We start from the raw sequence: 23,583 nt of genomic DNA on the forward strand, positions 1-23,583 counted from the left end.
CTTCTCTCTGCGTGCGGGGAACACTCATCTGCGTAATTGCTTTTATTCTCTCTGGGGTCAACTTCCTTCCCTCCTTTGACAAGAGATGACCTAGGTAGGTCACTTCTTGGCAGCAGTATTGCATTTTCGAAGGTGACACCTTGTGATTCAAATTAGACAAATGATGCAATAATGAAATCGTAGCTGCTTTGCAAGTTTCCTTGTCATCGGCAGCCACTAAAAGATCGTCTACATACTGTACTAGAGCAGAACCTGGAGGAAGGACAAAGGAATCTAACTGGCTTTTTAATGCTTGACTGTAAATAGATGGGCTCTCACAATAGCCTTGTGGAGCGCGTTTGAATCTGAAACTTCGACCTCCTAGACAGAAGCCGAAAATATCTCTGCTTTCCTCGGCTATCGGAATGCTGAAAAAGGCATTCTTCAAGTCAATGACTGAGAACCAAGTGGCTGTAGCAGGAATCAGTGTTAACAAGGCAGTAATGTCTGGAACTACAGGAAATTGCGGAACTACAATCCTATTAACTTCTCTAAGGTCGATAACAAACCTATAAACTGGAGGCTTTGTAGGATCAGTTCGTTTCAAAATCGGTAGTACAGGACTGTTACAGACATTTCCTCTCGTTTCCTCAACCACACCTTTCTTAATCAAATCTTGCACAATCAATAAAAGTGCACGCTCACCTTCACTAGATATTTTGTATTGCGGAATTCTTGGAAATTTTACATTTGCTTTCAAAGTTACTACATATGGTGGTATTTCCAAAAGGCCTACATCGTTAGGACCAGTCGCCCAAAGAGAATCAGGGAGTGAACGCAGCTCTGGCGGGAGTGCATCCATTGACAAGTACATCGGAGAGGTGATATTTTTACCCAGTGTAAGCTGTACTCCTTCCGGAGAACAGTACAATGTCGCATATAGTCGTTTTAACAAGTCTAAACCAAGCAGATTTTCATTACAACCTGTCGTCAAAATCAGAGGTGCTTTTAATTGACACGGTCCAACAGAAATAGACAAAGGACCAGATATAGGGTTGTACACAGGGGCGCCTGAAAAACCTACAGAGACATTAGTTGAGCCGGACAAAGGTGCGCCAGGGAGTTTCGCATGAATGATAGAACTTTTTGCGGCACCAGTATCCAACAGAAACAGTTCGACTACACCTGATGTTGCTACTGCGACATAAGGCCCACTCTGATCCACTGGAACTGATACTACTCCCTCTCTCTGTCCCTGGCTGTCCTAGTACCCAGTTTGCTGAAATCCCTCATCCACTTCACAATAATCTTCAACAAAATATTGTTGAGATCTATTTTGCTGAGTAGACTGTCCATTTCGTTGATCAAAGTGATTGGAAGGACGATCATTCGTTTGTGGAGGCATAGCACCTCGCCCTCGACCTCTAGAATTCTGCACAAAACCACCACGACCTCTCTGAGCTGCTGCTGCATTATTTTGCGCTAAGATTGGACATTCATTCTTGTAGTGACCCTCTTTCTTACAGTATGCACACTGATTCCACTGATATTGAGGTCTCGATGTACTATAATCTGTCCTTTGATACGAACTCTGTTGCGTATTAGTCTGATTCATGCGAGGCGGATACGCCTGCTGCAAAAGAACTTTAGTTTTTAAGTCTTTCGTTTTCTTGTCTGATTTTTCCTTTTCCTCTTTATCCCTATTTTCGTAGTACTGTGCGGTCGCAAGTATTTGCGCAGTTGTGGATACAGCCCACGCACTCTCTGAATCTTTTAATTTATTGCATAACTCAGGTAACAAATTATGCACAAATTTATCGACAAACAGTCTTTGTCCTCCTTCTGTGCTCATGTCCTGACCACTATGATCCACAAAAGTCTCTTCGAACCTCGTGAAGAAGTCGGAAACACTTTCGTCTTTCTTCTGCCTGCATGCTGATAACTTGTCCCAATTAACACGCAATGCGGGCATCAGAGTCTTCATTAGTTCAATTATCCTACCTGGAAGATTAGCAATTAGGGGTTCAGGTTTTGCACCACCTACTTGCTGACCATCCGCTGCAGTGATAGCTGCCCAATCACCACCTAAGGCAACTTGATGATCCTCTCTACGAATTTTAGCCCACACTGGTTGCGGAACTACATTGCCAAATAACATATCGATGTCTGCTAAGTTCATTATACAAGCCTCAACTGTCTGTGTTAATTCCTTATAGTATCCAGCAGGATTCTTACGCGGATCTGGCAAGGCCTGCTTCACTGCTAGCACTTCAGCTCGTTTCCACGGAATGTGTATCCACACCCTTTGGAATTGGGCTGGAGCAGCCGCAATATTATTCGGTGCGTCAGCTTGCACAGCTTCGCGCCAAATTGGAGGAACCTCCCTCATTGGATATTGGCGACTTAATTTCGTCTTACTTTTCTCTAAATCTCTTGGTGAACGAAGTGATGGATCATTCCTATAACTTAAAATCAGTTCCATCGCTTCTTCTATATTTTCACCCACTATCATTCCAGCAGCAAACTCTTTCTGAACCTTAATTAAGTCTTCTAAATTTGATTCAACATCATTTTCTTCTATCTCCTCATGTAACAACGAGCACATCTCATCAAAGACGTACCGTTGCGTTGGTTCTTTCCACTGCATAAAAGTTTCTAGCACGTCTCTCGTACTATATCTCCTACTCTTCGAAATCCATCTGAGAGCCGTGGAATCTAAAATTCCCCGTTCCTCAGTACTTGGAAGCTGACTACGTCTTTGAACAGAGTCAGAAGTAGGAGTCTTGATTAAAGTTTTATAGAAAGGAGACAGAATATTAGATACAGAATCAGTGATTCTTCGACGAACAGAAAGTGGAGTCAACACACTCGCAGACGCAGAGAACACACTAGAGGTAGGAACAGATAACGGAACAGTAGAAGTATCGAGAAAGATAGTTTGTGGAACAGTAGGTGCGAGCGAGACAGATACAGGTATAGAAGTCGGCAATCCAGGGGGAGGAGGAGCCGTAGGAACATTTACATTGACCACAGGAGGTGCAGGAACCTGATTCTGAGGGACAGGAGCAGGAACACCAGGTTGTCCAGCAACCGGCAATTGTACATTCGGTAAAGGTGGAGCCGTAGCACCTTGTGCATACGGTGGAGGTGACCGTAACAAATAAGATAGCAGAGGATCGTTTTCAGAATCCTCCAGTATCTTAGCTGTTTTCGATGGCAAGGCAGGATAGCACTTGTCAATCGCTAAATTGTGCTCTCTAATGGCCACCTCTATGGCTTTCTCTGACTCGTTGACTTGCAGCTGCTTAGCCGCTTGTTCTAAAGTCAACTCTTCTTGCTCTTTCTGTTCTTTCTTCAACCTTTTAATTTCTCTCTGTTTAGATTCTTTTCGCCAGTAACGGAAAGAATCAAACATTGCCGGCCGGGCTTTCTTCTTAAACAATTTCGCTTCTAAATTGTCGAGAATTTCAGGTTCAAAACTACCATGCAGTGGCCAACTAAGGACACCATCTTTCTCAGTGTATCGGACCCACACCTCATTATAAGATATAGGACCCACACCATGTTTACAATACAAGTCATATAGGGGAGTCCCAATCGGAGGAACCAGACATGAGTCCTCCAATCGTGAGTCACTGTTGCAACCGAAACATGACAACATACAGTTTTTCCGACTTACCATTTTTCAGTCCGGAACACAAAACAAACAAAACACGAAACAGATATGTGCACTTGAACCAAGAACTTAGGCCTACCAAAACGAACTGATGTATCGATACCCAAACTAAACCAAATAGATTATCGTAACCAGAACAACCAGTGATAATCTTACGAGACCAAACCAAACCAAGAACCAAAAAGGATTTTAACAACCCTCACAAAGTAACCAGCTAGCTATCACTAAATACTTAACTGAGGCACTGAAGACGTCACCAAGGAGAAACCCGTCACGTTTCGCTGTACTAAGGACTGCACCTCGGGTCCAAGACAGGGCGACGGTCAAGGCAACGGCCCACTGCAGCCGTCTTGAACGGGAACCCTCGTGGAAGAGAGCGTCGGGCCACTTTTGCGATATGCCGGGATCGATGAAGTGGGGCGCCTCCCTCAGGAATCTTCACACGAAGCTTCTCAAACTCTTCAGGCTTTTGGACCGGTACCGAATGACGTCGCCCCACGTTGGGCGCCAATTGGAGTTCTGGACTTTTTGGTTCCGTCCAGAGGTGTCAGGGAACAACACCCAAAGACCCCGGAGTTCCACCTGCCTTGGTGCACAAATGAACAGAAACACGGGCTTCTCGATGGTGGCGTCAAAGACCAAAGGTTTATTACTGCAGGGACACAGAAGTCACAGAAACTACGCATTGGCAGTAACTAGGAGCCTGTTCAAATTGTACAAAGAGGGTTGCTCCTTATATACTAAATTTTGGCCTTCAGGCGAATTCTTCACATGTTAGTACATTCCCAAAACCTTTGTGTCATAAACAATAAATATTTGGCGTACACAGGAATCGTCGACAATATCTGATGTCAAAACATTACGAACGAGGGGTTCCCACTTTTCCATCATAATCTCATGTCAACTTTTCATTCAAGACCCGGACCGCCTCATCGTAAATTTTGTTACCTCCCCCTAATAAAGGCCCAGAAGGAAAGGAGCAGAGCCAGGTGTAGAAGATAGAAAAGCAGGATAAGGGATGTTTGTAGGTTGTAAATGGGCAAGGCAACCGGCTTCGGCCGCCTAATCGTGATCAGGACAATGGACACGAAGACCAGTTTAGCAGGACTGGCTTCGGGCAGAGGAGGCAGCCTTTGTCGAGTCATGCAGCTACAGCGTGATCTGGTTTAAGGTGCACGTGTCATGAAAGAGGTGAATCTCCGGCTAAGGCTACGTGTCCTTAATCGAATCGAGATGAAGTGATCAGAGGTTATTGCGTATGTGAGGGCAAGAAACACAAAATGGCGGCCATGATCTAAGATGGATGCCGTGGGTAGATCAGAAATGTGTTTATAAAAGGAGTGCTCTTGCTCGTAGCGTAGCGAAAACACCAGGATATGCTAAATGGATCATTTGCGGTTCGCTGATACCAATATTATGTATTTCCGACAATATTGAAAACACGGGTTCAAATCGTCACGGAACCTCAGCTTGCCCGGCCCCACAGAGCAGAGGCTTTGTTCTATTTCACCTCTTTGTGGCCTTGCATCTCCACTCTGCTCTGTGGGGGCCGGGGGAGCAGTGATTGTCAGAGTGGAGATGCAGGGGCGCTAACAGGTGAAATACAAAAAAGCCTCTGCTCTGTGGGGGCCTGGGGAGCAGTGATTGTCTGCAAGGTCTGCGCACCGCCAAGGAAGGCTTGCCGGGCCACCACCGGCCCGCGGGCCGTACTATGAGTACCCCTGCTCTAGATACACATATGCTATCTAAGAGTCAGATAGTAGCATGATCCAGGTATATGGACACATACAGTTTCTGTGTCACCCACCCAGGCTGTTGTCCTTCCACCCATCATTGCTTCATCATTCACCCAGCCATGCATCTCATATTCTTGCCTTCCCAGCTAGTCTTCAATCTCAATAAGTAAGGAGTATATAAGAGCTTACCTCTGGCCGCCACCACCACTGTCTCAACTCTCACAGCCGCCGCCTCCTCCCCTGAAGAATCGCCCTCCGCCTCCGTGTCGAGCACCACCACCTCCACACTGGCCCCGCCACCAGATGTTCCACCTACAAAGTACATTTAAGAATGTTAGAATAAAGCACTCACTAGTCTTTGGTCTAGGAATGAAGACATGTGAAAACAATGTAATTTGTGACTGTCTACGTTAAAGTTAAAAAAAATGTCCCTTTTTCCAGGGAAGGTTGTCTTGCTGCACTTTTTGGCACAACTGATGAAGGCTGTTTTTTTAACACGCACCATTTTTCTCCACACAGACAGAAGATGGACTTCTAACAACAAGATCAAGTTGAAACCAGGTGAGAGCTCGGCTCGACCACAAGAAATGTCTTCAATTAATCGTCAGCACTAACCACTTTTCCATTATCAGTTAAACGTTTAGTTTTATTATGACTTCATTTTAATAAATGTGTTTACTTTTAATAAAGCTTTTAAACTTAAATACAATCTGTGTTTTTTGGTCCAGACTAGAGTGACTGAGCGAAAGGTTTTGCAATTTTTGCAAGCATGAGTCCAGATAGAACACTTCAAAAGACATTATGGACAATCCCAGAGGACTGCACTAAGTTGATAGAGCTATTGCTGACTAGAATCATGGGAGTTTCGCCAACCGTGCAATCTTAGTTAGCTACACAGACAGACTAATAAGAATAATCTAGTAATACCACAGGGAGTCATAGTAGAGGCAGGATAAGAATTTAGATACAGTCTACAAGAAGAGCAAAGACAATTTTGAAAAAAGTCATATGAGGAACGCTAGGAAAAATAGGTACTAGTCTAAAATCAAAACTTACTGGGGCCAGCAGAGGAGCCCTCGTCTGCCCGATCCTGGCCCTGTTGAACAGCATCCGCCGCCTGCTGCTCCTGTGTCCTCCTCTCGCCCCTGGGGGGAGCTGACGTACAACATGAAAGAAAGAACAGAAAACATGGATGATTGTTGCTTGTCAATGTCAACCAAATCAAACATTTCAAAAGAACAATAACAAAATATTTCCGCGAAATTATATTGATTATGGTTAGTTTTCATTTATTTGCGGACCTGTGACTTCGAAAGTCACGTAACTCACTAAACAAAGTACTGAAACGTTCACCTAGGACTGGCAGGCAGCAGTCCGCAGGCAAGACGCAAAGTGACAGACAAACTCCATTGTGATTTCAGTCAGATCAGTGACAACACTAACAGTTGCCTGCTACATTACCAGTCATTTAAATAGTCAAACTATCAATCCACCGCCACTATTTTTCTTATTGTCAGGGGTACAAAGGAAGGGGCAGATTTAAGCCCTTGCGGCTCTTTTGCGCCGTTCTTGCGTGACTTTTGTGACGCAGCAGCTAAACAAAAAAGGGCGCCATGGTGCGGCGTATAATATTATAACAACGTGACGCATTTGGGAGATGCATCCCGTTATAAAGCCCTGCGCCATCAGGGGGCGTTCCGGCGCAAGGGAGGGCATTCCTGCGCTGGAACACATCCTAATAGTGGCTGAGGGAAATCTACAAAATATCAATCAGTCACCTTTAGGACAATGATGCGTCACACAAACCCTGCACCTGCTTGAAGCAGACGTACGGCTTGACCCAGCATTGGGGAGATAGGGTACCCCAGAGCATTGATGGAGCTGCGCCATCGTTGCGACGCAACTCCAGCAGTAAAGCTTCGGTGACGTTTTGGGCCCATGGTGCGCCGCATTGCAAATACGGCGCACCATGTTTGGTGGTGGTAGCGGGCCGCACAATTAATGGCGCATCCCTGCTACTTTGCAGGGATGCGACGGTAATTGCAATTCTGCCCCTTAGGGGCATACTTACTTACGCGTTCTGGCGCATCTCCAGAGATGCGCCAGATCAAATGCGTCACGCAAAACTACCCTTGCGACACGGCAGATGTGCCTCATTTACAATGCGGCGCGCCCTGGCGCAAGGGTAGGCACTTGCGTGACGCATCTCGTCACGTAAGAGCGGCGCATCGCTGGAGTCACGTCGCCAACGCAATGCAACTCCAGTAATGCTCAGGGCCACCCAATACTTAACATGCTGTGTCAGTCCTTTCGCCTGCTTCGAGCAGACATAAGGAATTGAATTGACGTAGCAGCGTCGCAGAAGTGCCTGCGTTAAATCTTGTAGATTTCACGCAGGCAATGTTGCGAGGCGCACAGCCGCTGGACCGCCCACCCTGCGTACTAGGAACGCACCCATTGTGGTGCAGGCCCATGGCTTTATAACGTGACGCATCTCCCTAGATGCGTCATGCTGTACATGACTCGCAGGGATGCGGCACGTTTACGCCGCTGTTGCGTCATGCAAGGCAACGTAAACGTGGCGCAAGGGGCTTGTAAATGTAATCTGCCCCCTAGTGTCTAGCATTACGCAGTTCTGTAAAGTACACTCATACATAATAGTTACTCAGGCCAATGAGACCACGAAATAGAAAACAAATAAGCATAGTAGCAACGCCACTGAGAAGGAGAGCAGTGCACCTGAAATGCACAGAAGATTTTGAAATATAATTTAACTACAATGTAATCGTCATCAGCGGCATTATTGGCTTGCTCTATGTAAAAAACAAATATTTGCAATACAACAACACAGAGCAGGAGAAAACATCATAGTAGTGAGTGATTAAATGGCTACTACTACTCACCAAGCCCGGGGATCTCCAAGCCGAGCTGGTCCAGCAGGTCGCGCTCGCGGTCCAGGAGGTCCGTCCAGCGATGGGTGACCTGGCTGTAGGTGCGCTGGACCCCGTAGAGGTGGGATATGGCCCAGCACACCTTCTCCCACCGCTTCCGGCGCTCCCGCATGTTGTAGCCGCTGGCCGCGATCCTGCCGCCTCCCGCGATGGTCCTGGGCAGGCGGCGCTGGACGAAGTAGACCAGCGCGCCCACTTCCTCCGGGCTGAATATCTCCCGTCGCGTCACCTGTTCCCCCCTCAATCTCCCGCATGCTGTCCTGCCACTGGGTCCAGCACTACTCCCCGCCGCCGCTGCGGCCCTCAAGTGCCTGGGCAGCTTCACGGCGCCTGGCTTGACCATGGTCTGGGCAGGTAAGGTAGGAAGAAGTAGAAAATTAAGAAAGAATAGGATAGGGAAGAAGAAAAGAAAAGAGTTTAAAAAAGTAGTTTAAAAGTAAAGAAAAATAGTAAAAAAGACAAAAATATACAGCTAGGAAAAGAGAGGGATAGATAAGAAGCAAAATCGTAAAAAAAAAACTGAAAACAAGCAAAGGATGGCAAAGATACCAAGAGGATTAAACACCATGCCCAGACACAGGAAATGAATGAAAAACAAGATGGCCGGCGCCCGTTCACGAGCGCGAAAGTAAGTTTGCGCGAGATTTTCCTCGCGATCTCGTGCGAACCTCTAGATTTCCCGCGCGATCTCGTGCGAACCTCTACTCGCAATGCGCTTACTGCGCGAGATTATACATAGCGGGCGGAAACGGAAATACGTCACGCAAACAAAATGGCCGCGCCCGTACTCGACCTTGGGGTAAATTCGCGTGTTGCGCTGCAAGCGGCTCGCGAATACTGCAAAAAAACTCGCGAAACAACAAGCCGCAAAAAAATAAAATGCTCATTCGCACGAATTGGCGGCTTCCGCGGTCGGTTTCGCACGACGCCGCGCCCCGCGAATAGCGCGAAAAAAAACGAAAAACGATTTCAGCAAAAGCAAAAGCAATGAGCAGGTGCAAAAGGTCAACCTCATGATTTGTAACGATTCTTTGTAGTGCTTCCTGAGGGGGCCCTCCAGAATTCGGTTGCCTGCTTGCAACTATTGTGTGACCCTGCTCTGACCGTAACTGTATGCCACAAAGGTCCTGATTTACAGCTAAAGGAGCAGACAAGCAGGTGCCAGGCTGGAACTTTAAATTCTTTCAGTGACACATTAATTAGCCCCTAATTCATTATTGTCAGTTGGGGCAGGGCAGGTGTTGTTAATAAACTAACCCCAAATTAATTCATGTCAGTTCAAGCAGGGCAGGTGGGCTTGCTTTTCCCCCCCCATCTTCTACAGTGATGATGAACCAGAGGGTGGCATTGATGTAACAGAGGGTGGCATGGGTCAAAGAGAGGGTGCCAGTGGTAAAACAGAGGGTGCTGGGAGGCTGTGATGATGAACCAGACGTAGAAACAACATAGTCGCGACCGTTGCGAGCCGACAAGTAAGTTCGCAATTGCGAACTAGTACCAAATCCTCGCGAACTGGCAGAAACAATTGCGAACACACAAAAAAAAAATCCGCAAATTCGCGGGAATTCGCGGATTTTGCGGATTGCGAGTTCGCAAATCCGCAAAATTCGCGAACGCGAGATCCGCAAAATTCAGAATGACCCCTTTTTTTTGTCCTATGGGGTTTCATCCCAGAGCTATCCCTATTAAACCCTCGGGCCAGGTGCCTGCTGTGACCACTTTGGGGCTTTCATTGGTTCAGATTTGGAACAAGGCGCAAGAACATCTAGAGAGGGCCAAGGTTGACATGAAGAAACAGGCTGATAGACACAGGGCACCAGCTCCTTGTTATCTGGTCGGGGATAAGGTGTGGCTGTCCTCAAAGAATCTGAGAATAGGTGGCTCTCGAAAACTGCAGCCCAGATATGTGGGTCCTTTTCCTATTGTTAAAGTAGTGAACCCTGTGACTATGAAGTTGGGGTTACCAGATGAGTACGGACCCCATCCTGTTTTCCATACCTCCCTTTTGAAACCATATACTAACACCACTCAGGTCTTCCCTCCCCCTCCTCCTATTGTGGTAGGTGAGGATGAGGAGTTTGAGGTTAATGCTATCCTGGATTCCAGAAGAAGGGGAGGGAGACTCATGTACCTGATTGATTGGAAGGGCTATCCCCCTGAGGATCATTCTTGGGAGGCAGCAAGTGGGGTTCATGCCCCTAGGCTGGTGAGGCTGTTCCATTTACGCCACCCTTCTAAGCCCCGTCCGGTAGGGAGGCCTTTGCGGGGAGGTACTGTTGGGATTTAGATAGGGTTGTTCCTTAGTCCTCTCTCTGTGCGCATGCTGATGGTCACACCCCTCCCTTCCTTAACCCATGTGACCGCATATAGTGGAGCGGGACTGGGCATTCCTTGCTTGGTTTCGTTACCGGTCACGTTGTCTTTCCTGTATGATCCCTTTGTGACCTTGCATTTGGGATTTTCTGCTGTGTTCGTGTATCGCTAATGGACTTCTCCGGATAGCAGAGCGAGGCTTCGTTCTGCTACGAAAGAAAACGATTGTGTTCTGGAAACTATTCCAGAGGTCGAAGCGCTGGGTATAGCGAGTGGACTTTTAACTTGCTCCAGATTTTGTTTTGGTCTGTACGCGGCTGCGTGCAGACAGAAGAAACACGCCGGAGAATTCACTTCCGGATATTATGGTTCTATCGGCTTCCTTGTGGGATTTTGAGGTGCTTTCACGGACCGGCTGCTAGTCGGTGTTTGTTTTTCGTATTTGGTGGCCACTGTTTTTCGGGTTTTCCGGGAGGTGGATGTTAGAGAGTCTAACATCACGCAGCAACTGAAAAAGGTTTTTTTTCAGTATAAAGACTTTTTCCCCTACTGCTAATTATTAAACGATACGACTATTGTTACTGCATAAGAAGGCTCAAATCAAGTCAAAGAATAAGGAGTCTCCGACAAAGGACTACTGAATCCCTCATCGGGTAAGAAGGAGAAGGGGTTGGTGTTGTTGGAATACGTTATGGTATGTGCAGAGAGAAAGGGCCTGGGGGTGATTCTCATTATTGTCCTTTCTTGTGTCTCTCTTCTGCAGGGAGGGAGGTTAATCCTATCTTCCCCTCGAGAATAAAGGGAGCTGGAGACGTATTGGGTCCTTTGAAGCCTTCTTCTTCCCCTTGTTTCTTTTTTTTACCCTTCCCTCCCCCCGGGCTCAGACTGTAGGTTATTGTGGTATATGTATTACGGACTGCAGTCTGTGCGGGGGTAGAGGGTTGGGAATATCGTCGCTCCTGCAGCGTGGTTCCAAGTGGGTGACAACTGACAACTCACAGCACATTGCAACACAACAGTCCCCTCCATCTTCGATCAACTCGCCCCATGAAATAAAAAAAACAGGAACATCCCTTCAAGAACATGGTTTAACAAGGACATTGAAGATGAAAGAAGGATACTCAGAGCCTAAGAAACGGCTCTGGAGAAAGAACCCCATCTCCACCCACTGTGAAAAGCTCAAATCAGCAAAAAGAGAGTACAAAAACCACATCACTAAAGAAAAAACCAACTTCTTTTCAATGCGCTCGACAAGGCAAAAAACAGACCAAGAGAACTATTTGACATCATTAAAAAGCAAACCTCCAAACCGTCTAATTCCCTCATCAATCCCTCTAAAGCCTTAATGCGACAACTTCATCAACTTTTTCAATGACAATCAACAAGATCAAACTTTCCCTTGACATTAACCTACCTCCTCCAGGCAACAGCCTTATAACTATCTAATCCTCCTCCAGTAGGCATCCCGCACGTACCTGGTCCGTCTTAGATCCCGTCTCGGAAACTGAGATTCTCAACTTAATCGCCTCATCGAAGGCCTCATCCCACAATATGGACCCTCTACCCTCCCAATTGGTCAAAGATCTGAAATTCGCCCTTGCTCCTATCTGGTGCGAAAGCATACACAGTTCCTTGAAAAACTGTACCATACTCGAATGCCTCAAGATCGGCCAAGTTACCCCTCTCCTAAAAAAAAACAGGCCTTGTCTAAAAAGACTTGAACAACTTCAGACCAGTCTCCAATCTCCCCTTATTGGCCAAAATTTCTGGAAAAATGCGTGCTCCACCAACTGAATAAACAGATTGACACCATCAAACTGCTAGATCAACATCAATCATGTTTCAGAAAAGGCTATAGCACCAAAACTGCAATCCTTAACATTGTCGACAACATAAGTCACTCCCTTGACTCAGACCACTGCTGTCTACTCATCCTCCTCGATCTATCAGCAGCATTCGACACAGTGGATCATAATCTTCTCATCAAGACCCTCATGGAGAAACCAGGTTCTACAATCTCACCCTTCTTCCAGAATTGTTCCCAGAGAGTCAAAATCAAGTCATACACCTCCGACCTTCTCCCCGTGAACAGAGGCGTCCCCCAAGGCTATGTTCTCTCCTCAACTGTTCAATATCTACATGTTTTGCAACGTGAATCTTTCTGGATTCACTATGCTGTGCATATTCCGCAATCTGGTGGTTGGGTCCGGAATCATAGTCTTTATTCTTTATTTTTTTTTTCGTAGCCCAGGTGGGCTTTGACGTCCCACCATTTGGTGTACCTTCGGTGACGTCGTAATGCTTCCGGCGGAAGCTCCCACCCTTGGGCCCCATCTTCAGATTCTTTTTTCCGCCGTTGGGTCTGGAGAAAAATAAGTGAATTTCTTCAGGTAAAAACTCGAAGACCAGGAGAAGAAGATCATCAGAACTGGGACGACGAAGAAGGAGAAGAACCTCGAGATCTTCGACGTCCGACGGAGAATGCACACACAGGGGACCCCCTGAGCGCAGTAATGGAAAAACCGCTCACCACACGATGCAGGGCAAGGGCAAGGCCCCATCGCTGTATGACCTGGGCCTCTCCACCGACGATGAGGACAACATCGCCGAAGGTCCAGATGTCTCCACGGTCGCAGAGACCGATAAGAAATCGTCAGACAAGGTAGGAGAGTCTACAACGCTGAATCCCTCAACAGGGCCTCGAAAACCTGAGGCTGACTCACGAAAATCAGAGTCTAGAGCCTCGAAGTGAGCACCGGCGTCGAAATCTTTGACAACCGAAGCTGCGGTCCCCAAAAAACAGCCCAGCGGATCCTCCAAGAAGGACTCCCAGGAGGCAAAGACCAGCGAAAAACAAGGGTTGTCGAAGCCAGCTCCCGAATAGGGATCCTCGACTTCGAAGGAGCCGAGAGCCGCTCCGATGTGGCCGTCTAAGAGGGCGACCGAAACGCTCGACGCCGAGCAGGCCGCACAGATGGAGAGAATGAAAAGAAGGCTCAAGGCCGAGATGGAAAACATCATCCAGAGGAAGAAGGACTTCGAAGTTCGGCACTGGTTCTATTGCTCCCTTTCGGAGCATTGTCCGAATCTCCCGATGCAGCTGAAGTAAGTGCCTGAACTCTTGATGTATCGGTGGTGTACAAGGGGGCGTTTGTGGAAGTTCTAGAGTGTGTCCGAATTGAATTATGTTGAGGACCCACTGGTCCGTAGTTATTTGCTGCCAATTTTGGAGATAATAAGCAATCTTTCTACCCAAGGGAACATGTGACGTAAGAGGGATAGGTGTAGCTGGATCCTGAATGCTGTCATTGTCGTTGGTTGTTTTCTTTCCCCTGACTACCTCCCCTACCCTCTAGGTGTAGATTTTGTGTAGCCTCCTGACTGACGGTGCGTATACTACTTACGGTAAGGCTGCAATGATGTAGAGTAAAATGAATATCTTCCCTGCTGGTATCCTCCTCTGAAAGATGATTGGCCTCTACCTTTAGAGCCTTGAAAAGGAACTTTCCTATATTGTAGTGTTCCTAATGATTTCGCTGTATCAGTATCTTTTTTGATACCTTGCAGTACCTAGTCTATGTGATTTCCGAATAAATCCTCTCCATTGAAAGGAAGGTCCAAGATCTTATTTTGGACTTCAGGCCTGAACGCTGTTGCTCTCAGCCATCCTTAACTGCACAGGACCGCCGCTCCTCCCAACGATCTGAAGGCTGTGGTTGAGATGTCCATAGCACAATCTATGACTTCAGCCGAAGTCCTTTCTCCCTCTTGCAGAATCTTGGTCTGTCAGCCTCTGGAATGCAGGAGGCGAGAGGTCACACCACATCTGCCTATCGTACCTGCCTAGAATGGCCAGAGCATTCAAAGCTTTAACTAACAGGGCAGACAGAGGAAAACCTCTTCCCCGCATTGTCCAATCTCCTACGCTCTCTGTCCGGAGGTGTCGTAATAGGAGCGGACGGATTCCTGGTCTTCTGCTGAGCCGCCTGGGTTATGACAGAGTCCAGATTGGGGTGGCCTAGAAGACAAGCTGGAGCATCCGAAGGTACCTTATATTTTTTGACCAGGCTGGCAAGTATGTGAGTCACCATTGCCGGTGTCTCCAGGACTTTCAGGCCCTCTTTCCATAGATGATCGACAATCGGTAGGGACCGAAATGTACTACGATAAGGTTCCTTGAATTCGTAAAAGAAACATTCTGCTTTGTCTGTGGACATGGTGAGTGTGAATCTGTTTGTGGCTCTCTCCATTAAATTATGAAAAACACTGATGTACTCACGTGGTGAATCGACAGGTTTCGGTGAAGGGGAAGAAAGCGACTAAATGAGATAATCATCCCACTCCCTGGTAGGGTCCATTATCTCTCCCTCCTCCTCATCATCATCCGTGGTCACTGGCTCTAGTTGAGATCTTGCTGGTGGAGATCTAGGCAAGGGCTCTGGTAAAATTTCTCGCGTACGCACTGGCGTACCTGGTATAGAGCGTGGTTGAGGCATAGTCACCTGTAATTCTCTAGAGGTATGAGGAACAGGATGTCTCTTATAATCCTCCAGCATGAACTGCAAATCCTTTAGCAGCGCAGATGGAACACTCACCATCTCTTCTTGGCGGTATTATTGCTGGGGACGACATTGAAACCCCTCATATTCGTCCTCTGAGTCACCCTCTTGGTACTTTATTTGCAACTGCGACGGGCTACTAGCATAGCCAAAAGGACCGCCATCATCCTCCACTTCTGACTCCTCCAACAGGTGAGATGTTACCAAAGGGGTCACCTTACTTGGTGATGGGTTCTTCCTGGCAAGAACCCATTTTCTGTTTTTTTTCCTCTCGTCGACAAATTCGGCATCGCAACCACCGACGTTATTATCGTTGTCAACGCTACCATCGACTATGCTGTTACTGTCGTCATTGCAGTCAACGGCGCAATTGTTACCTGTAGTCATTGTAGTCGATGCAGTTGTCACCACAGATCTCGGCATCGACACTGCCGCCGACAGTGATACAGTCTTAGACGTACGTTTTACCTCCGATTACATAGACGCCGCCATCTTCTTTGTCGACGCTCCCGTCGACAGTGTAGATTTCTCCAATGTACCCTCAGAAGTGGTGTTGGTGCTGGGGCTCGGCTTTTGCCTCCACCTGTTAGGCCAGCCTGCCGGTGTCTCTCTGCCATCCTCTGTTTTGCTGCTTTCCTGAGGTCGTACCACCTCTTCCTGATGTCCTCTATGGTACGCTGGGTGACACCTATGGCATTTATTTTGTCACGAATGCCACTCCAGATTTGCCTCTTCTGTGACTCCGGCACTTGGTGGGACTGGGCTCCAAACAGCTTGTGGTGCTCTTGGCTGACATCCTGGATCAGGACCTCCAGCTCCTTGTCACTGCGCCATGAAACCGCTTGGTGAACGTGCGCGGTAAAAATGCTTTTAACATAACATAACACTGAACTTCAGTTTTCGTTTTCTGTCACCTCCCTCCTTCTCCTTGTCCTGGCTTGCCATTTCACGGCTTTCGGGTTCTTCTGTCTTGCTTCGTGGCTGTGTGGCTGTGTTGCTGCTGCCTCCTCAGCTCTTCTGGCTGACTGGCTGACTGCCTGCCTGCCTCACTGTGTGCTCCTGGTCCTGTACACCTGGCTGGGTGTGGACACTTCCTGTTTGTACGGTAATTGTTTGATCAGGATTGGCTGATTCTCGTACGTACGAATTTTTGAATTACTGATTCGGTTTTTACCGATTCGGTAATGGATTCGGTAACACCGATTCAGTATTTAATTGTTGGATTTGTGATTTTTTTACCGATTCTTTCCGATTCAGTATTTAATACCGAATCTTAACGAAACGGTAAACTTTACCGATTTCTTATCTACATCGCGTTTAACGATTTCTTAATACCGATTTGGTAAAATTCGGTATTAAGAAATCGGTATTCTCCTTTTACCTACATAGTTTATTGTTGCATTTATTTTTTTCTTTCAACCTCCTTCCAGTTAGTGTTAGGATTTGGTTTCAAAACAATAATGGATCCAAGAAAACTATAAATTTTTGAAAACTAGACAAAAATTTTAATTCAGTAATAGGGGCATTTATCTCAATCCTTTAACAAGTTCCTATACAAATTTACATTTGACTATAGTAAATATTGCACTAAAGTATAAAAAAAATAGCCGTTTGTGTTAACGTTTTCACCTGTAATTTTTGTAATTGTGATTAATAATATACCATTGAATCAGCATGATCCTTCTTTTTTTGGGAGATATAGGACTCATAGGTTCACCAAGAACCCGAGCAACCCAGATCCAAAAACTGAGCTGTGTCTTGCACTGGTTTTTCATTGTGTACTGTGTTTCTCGCAATTCTTTTGGTAAATATAAACAGAGTAAAATAGGTACAAAGGAAAGCAATATATTCCTTAAACAAAATATAGAGTTTATAAGCAGTGTGTTTTTCATATCTCCAAAATTGTGGCTACCCATGCAAGCATGTGATTTAGATGCAATTTTTTTTAATTACTTCTTGTTTCCCAATTTTGTACATTAGGAAGGCTTAACTGCAAAGAAAGTTAATTGGTAATAACAGTTCTTCTACTAATCTGTTTTCCCCTAACTCTCACTATAAGAATTCTACCTTACTTATGTGTGTAGACCTAGTGCCCATGACAGGAATTGGCCCAAAGCGCAAGGTGGACCCACCACATTTCTAAAATGAAAACTACCCCATTTTTTGCCTAGCTATGGATTTTGAATCTTCGCTCTTCCGGCCCCCAAGCGAAACCTTGACAACCTATACATTTTTGAAAATTATATACTAAGGGCACCATGAGGATGGTGGACGGACAACCCTAGCGGTGTTGTTACCGTCTGCCAGCAACGGGAGGTCCCACACTGCCAATTAGTATGCGACCACTACCATGGCGGTCGCATCCCGCATCTTTGACTTTGCTTTGTGCGCTTCTGTAAGCAGCACCCGCCACGAAGCCTAATAAGCATGTCGTGCATTGCCATGGAACAAGTGGCAGGCACGGCGCGGTGCCTGCCACCTTCCGGATGGTAATGGGGGTGGTACCATAGGTACCCCCCAAGTGCAGCCCTCCACCCTTCCAACCTGCTTGGGGGCTCGCAACAGGCCACCAAAGCAATTCCTGCCATCATTTCCATGGCAGCGAAGCCGCCATGGAAAGGCCTTCACATCACACCATCCTAATATGGGGGCGGTGCCTGGCTCCGCCACCATACTAGTTCCGTCCGGCTCGCAATCTGAATGATTGCCGGCTGAAAAGCAGCGAACACACTTTGCGTCCGCTGTGAAACCCCCGCCATTGTAATACGAAAGGGGGTTTCAATCGTTACGATGTGCTGGCGGTCACCACCGCCGGTTCGGCGGTGGTGAACGTCACGATATTCTAATGAGCCCCCAAGTGAAATCCAGAATGGGGTCACTTGTGTGGCTCTCTTCAGGTTCTGTGTCCCTGGATCCCTTGCAAACCTCAAACTTCAAAAAAATTCAACACATTTTCCTCTCATTTCTGTGATGGAAATCTGCCTGTATCTACACAATTCTACCCACCCCATATTCCACAAGTCTCCTGATAAAAACGGTAGCTCCCTTGTGTGGGTAGGCCTAGTGCCTGCAGCAGGAAACATCCCAAAATGCAACGTGGACCCACCACATTTTTGCAGTGAAAACTGACCCTTGTTTTTCAAAGTGCATAGCTTTGTATCCCAATCCTAGCTCTGCTGGCACCTAGCGAAACCTAGCAAACATATACATTTTTGACAACACGACATCCAGGCAATTCCATGATGGGGTGACTTGTATGTCTTTTACCATGTTCTGTTACCCAGAATCCCCTTTTAACCGCAAACTTAAAAAAACAAAAACAATTTTCATCACATTCCTGTGATGGAAAGATCTGCAATCTGCGTTGTTCCCGAAACTTCCACCGACCCCTCATTCTCCAAACTCTCCTATTAAAAGTGCTACCTCACTCATGTTGGTGTGCCAATTAACCGTGTCATGCTAAGGCCCAACATTGTATAGAGGAGACATCAAATGGCCTATCACAAAACGGCCTGCTTTTTAAAGAGTGTCACCAGGGTTTTTGGCCCCTTGCTCAGTGGCCATCTATCAAAACCTACCAAACCTCCCCATTTCTGTAAACTAGACATCTTGGCCACTATATGGAGGTATGGCTTGCGTCTATCCTCCAAAAACGTTCCTACCCAGAATTCTGTGCAAACCTCATTTTTAGTTTTAAAAATCCCATTTTCCACATATTTTGTTTGTCGTCCTACCACACACCGTCTTCCTAAGTCTCCAGAAGAAAATGATCCTTCACTTTGTTTAGTGTCCAATACATATTTGGCTCAAACTTCTTTTTGCCGACTCGAAGCCAAACAGAATGACCATTTGAATTCCTTTACGACTTCTATCATGAAAATGAGGCACTCGTAAAGTAATCTTGCAGGCATATTACGATGCCGCTGTAAATGCTCTGATCAAGGGTCGGAGACTTTTACAGCTGCATCTTAATCATCCCCTTAATAATCTTATATTTTAAACTATTATTATTTAATTTATAACTTCAACCTAAAATCAAGTTTTATACATAATATTTTTATATTTTAATTTTTTTTTTCTTACATTTTTGAACAGTTGTGCATATCTTTTGTTACAAATAATAAACAACAAATTAACCAAACTAGTTTGAATATATAGTTAAAAATGTATGTATATTATAATATTAATTACTATATATTGTATGATTTCGTTAAACTATTTTATAATTTTTTTTAGAATTGAATATATTTTTGACACATATATTTTTAGAATAATATTGTGTTACATTGACTTCAAAGGTACATATTATTTTTCAAAATTTTTATTTGGTGTCCAAGTAGATTTTTTCATCTAGCCCTGTTATTGTTTGGACGCTTTTGGGGAGAGAAGCTTGCATTTGTTAGCTACGGTTATCGGTTAAGGTAAGTTTATTTAAAACTTTTAATTTTAGTTACTTTAATATTAGAGGGGAGGTATTTAAGTTTTGTATATCATTTGTATTATCTTTTTGATGATTTTGATATGTTGTGTAATACATAGTTACAGTTACATATTTACTACCATGATAACCTTTAAGGCTTAGCAACATGTATATATATTAGGTGCTCATTATGATAGCCATCACATACAGATTTATCCACCGCCTTATTAGCATAGCGGAGGATATTGTGGCAGATGCAAAGTCCGTCCTTCACTTTTCCGCTGGTGGCAATCGCACCTATTGCCTGGTGGACGGCAAAGGGCCATTAATATGTTGGCGGTGCCTATCAGGCACAGTCCGCCATATTAGTTTGTGTCCTGTAAGAGGCCTGGAAAGGCTGTCGGGAATTGGACTTGGTGGCTAGTTGCGGGCCCCTCTTGTGGGGGGGGTGGTGGCAGCTGCACTGGGTGCTACCCATGGTACCCACCTGCATTTCAATGCACCAACTGTCAGGCATTTTGTGGTGCCTGTCACGTGGTGCAGGGAAATGCGTTGAAAGCACCTTTAACATTGCGGACTGCGCTGCAGCCCCCAGGACTGCCTGATATGTTCAAGACCCAGGATGCGCCCGCCAGTTTGGTGGGCGCATCCTGATGGCAGTGGTGGGACCGCTGCATGTCTGGCGGGCAGTACCAATCACTGCTACAGGTGTGGGCGGACAAAGTCCACCCGTCCTAGTAATCATCCACCTAAGTTATGTTCACATTAGCATGTGTAGAGTTATTTTATTTGTTTTAAGTCTAATAAGTCTTCATTATGATCTACGTATGAAAGTCTCCGACCTTAGGTCTGGGGTTTTCTGACCCAAACCATCATTTTCACTTACGGCTGGCTGATCATTATACTGCCGGTCTCAAGGGAAACTGGTCGGTTATTCACGCTGGCTTCCGACGGGCTCCAGGAACCTGTTGGCCAATCTGAACTGGCATGTATCGCAATACATGTAATTTATATGTATGGCGATTTACGCTGTCTGGATTATGATGCACTATTTATGGTAGTATTTTTTAATATCCTGCTTTCACACATGGAAAGTATGTTTGAAACCTACTTCACCCTGCAGCCTACGGTTGGTGTGTGATGTGATACCTAGGATGCCCACTTGTTGATCCCTGCACCGTGTGGCAAGCACCCTGTATTCCCTGGTACACGGTTAATGGATAAACTCCACTTCCTATTTCCTTATGTGAGTTTGAGCTAAGGCCAGTTTACGGCTCTAGCACATGTTCCAATATTGGAATTTGAGAATGCGACTGCACCGCACCAAGGAGCCTATTACGATGGCGGACGGACCTGAGTCCGTCCGCCACCATAGAGTAGGAGGGACCATCCGCAGGGGCAGCGGCGGTCCCTCCGTGGAAATTAGGATGTGACTGCCACCCTGGCGGTCACATCCTGTATTTTTATCATTGCGGCGGGTGCTGCTTCAAGCAGCACCCGCCGCAATGATAAAAATGTAAGTTGTGCATTTGCATGCACAAAGCGGCAGGCACTGCGTGGTGCCTGATGCTTTGTGCAGGCAAATGCAGGGGGGTACCATAGGTACTCCCCATGTGCACCCCCAACCCCCCTTCACCCCTGGGGACCCGCAACGGGCCCCCAAACAAAAATCCGTATGCCTTTGCACGACGGAAATGCCGCCGTGTAAAGGCATGTTCCTCCAGATATCCTAATATAGGCGGCGGTGTCTGACAGACACCGCCAGCCATGTTAGTGCTTTTCCGCCGCGGACGGGAGGGGACCACGATGGAAAAGCTGCGGACCGAAAAACGATCCCCCAGCCATCCTAATCTGGCGGGGGGTCTTTTTCAGTCTGCTGCGGATTTCCCGCATCCTCCGGGCCGGTGGTGGATTCCGCCGGCCCAGAGGATGCGGGAAATCCACTATCCTAATCTGCCCCATGTGTGGTCTTATCGTAATCAGTTGTTCGGGACCGCCGTTTGGAGGCTGGTCGGTCATGTTTCTGCTATGGTGTTGTACACCATAATAAGTTCTCTAATCTTATTAATATATTTATGTGGGGGAGGTATTTCATTTTTAACTGGTGTAATTCTTCCTGATCTTCAGTTCCAGGGACGATGTGGTTACCATTTTTTTAATTAAATGTTTTTTTTCTCCATAAATTAATAAATATCTAACATTTTCTTGTATCTTTTGCAGTTCTTAATCTTTTCTTTCTTTTGATCTATTTTTAATCTTTTTTCTTCATCCATAGCGTCTTTAGTCACTTTATATTCACTGTTCTTTAAGCAAAGCACGCGTCCCTTGGGTCAATGATCTCCATCATCCATAAAGGTATGTTCGCTTTATACGTTTGAACCCCTTCTTGTTTTCAAGAGACAACCACCTTCTTATCCTCATCGTTCTGCGTCTCTAACTGTAGATGGAAGTTTGTCCTAACATGATTCGCTGAAGTGTGATCGTGTATTAACCCTACCTTTGGTGGTTAAATAATTATGTAATATAGACCTTATGTTTATTGTGCAAAACTTTCACCATGATCTTTATATCTGCATTTATGATTGATATTGGTTCATATTTTGCTAATTGACGCGCGTCACAGCCAGGTTTGTTAAAATAAGGTTTTTTCAGACAGACATATGTGTTTTGAAATGTCGCCCCACCGAAATATTGATTTCTAAATATCGTGACTCAGAAATCATGACGTTAAGAATATTGTGTTTAAGAATATCGGTTATAAAACAAGAAATAACATTTTAAATAGTTTTTTTAAATGAACTTGTTTTAAAAAATGTCCTTTTAAAATTAGAGTTATGTAACTTCTTAATGAAGATTTACTAATTAATTTCAAAACACATTTGTAAATTGTGTACGTTTTTTAAGATAATATTTAGTTTATTAATATTATTATTATTATTATTATTAGGTGAACGCACCCACAAAGAGCGCTTGTGGGGTCGGGGAAAGGTGAACCAAAGAGTGGAGATTTGTTTCAACCTGACCGGAGTGAACGCTGACGAAGAAAATAGAGACGACAGTATTTCACAACACGCGCACCGCTCCGGGAGGAGGTAAGAGTGTGGCTGTATGTTGAAAGAAAGAAGTTACTGTCCTAAGTATATCTCGTATTTAACCGAAAGGGTCAGCTGTGTGCCGGAATTGGAATCCTTAGTGGTTAAAGAAAATCGCGACTTACTCTTGACTAAAAAGAAACGCACTTTGGAAAAACCAATTGTTTTAAGGGTTACTGAGTACGGCTTTTGTAATATCCACAACAGCACGATAAAACCTATAAAAATACGGCAAGAAACAGAAAGCAAAATGGAACAAAGGGCAGCAAAACGTAATGAATTGTTGACAACAATGTTTGTTAAAGGCAGTACGGAAAAAGATAAAACTGACAAAAACCAGAAAACGGATGCAAACAAATCAGATGCCAAAAGTAAATTAAGGACATGGGAGAAATTAAGCCGGAAAGAGATAAACAAATCATGGGAACTAATAACATTGAAAAAATTCCTGGAAGTTCACAGAGTTCCCAGAGGTCTGAGAATCTTATTGATGCCAAGTCATCAGGATACGTCTAATGAACTGTTGGAAGACTGGGGTGATTTTATTTTGAAATCCTCATTGGGACTAGTGGAGATTCTAGTAAAACACATTGAAATTGATCTTAACAAAATTCAATCAGAACTTAATGAAATTGAAAAGGAAGTAGCGCAAATGAAATTAAATAATGACATGATCAAATTTAAAGAGGATCTGGAAAGTCAAATTGAAAAGCATGAAGAGACAGTGAGAGAGCGCAAACACAACAAATGTATCCGTGACACCGTCGACTATGAGGAGGGTCGAATATTTACCTTCTCGAAGAAATATGACTATTACTAACAACTATCCGCAAAAAAACACACAGGTTATATGTCCG

The 23,583-nt window shown here is 45.4% G+C and overlaps 1 long non-coding RNA gene across 1 annotated transcript in view; it reads left to right on the top strand.

Moving 5' to 3' along the window:
* Positions 1-23,583, top strand: part of LOC147725788 (uncharacterized) — a 217,663-nt gene that overhangs the window by 71,216 nt on the left and 122,864 nt on the right. Inside the window, exon 3 of the long non-coding RNA XR_015309400.1 lies at positions 22,582-22,726. This is a non-coding gene — a long non-coding RNA (uncharacterized LOC147725788). The remainder of the gene's footprint in view (positions 1-22,581; positions 22,727-23,583) is intronic.

The sequence above is a fragment of the Lissotriton vulgaris genome, chromosome 3_1 (genome assembly GCF_964263255.1).
Source record: "Lissotriton vulgaris chromosome 3_1, aLisVul1.2, whole genome shotgun sequence".
NCBI classification, from domain to species: domain Eukaryota; kingdom Metazoa; phylum Chordata; class Amphibia; order Caudata; family Salamandridae; genus Lissotriton; species Lissotriton vulgaris.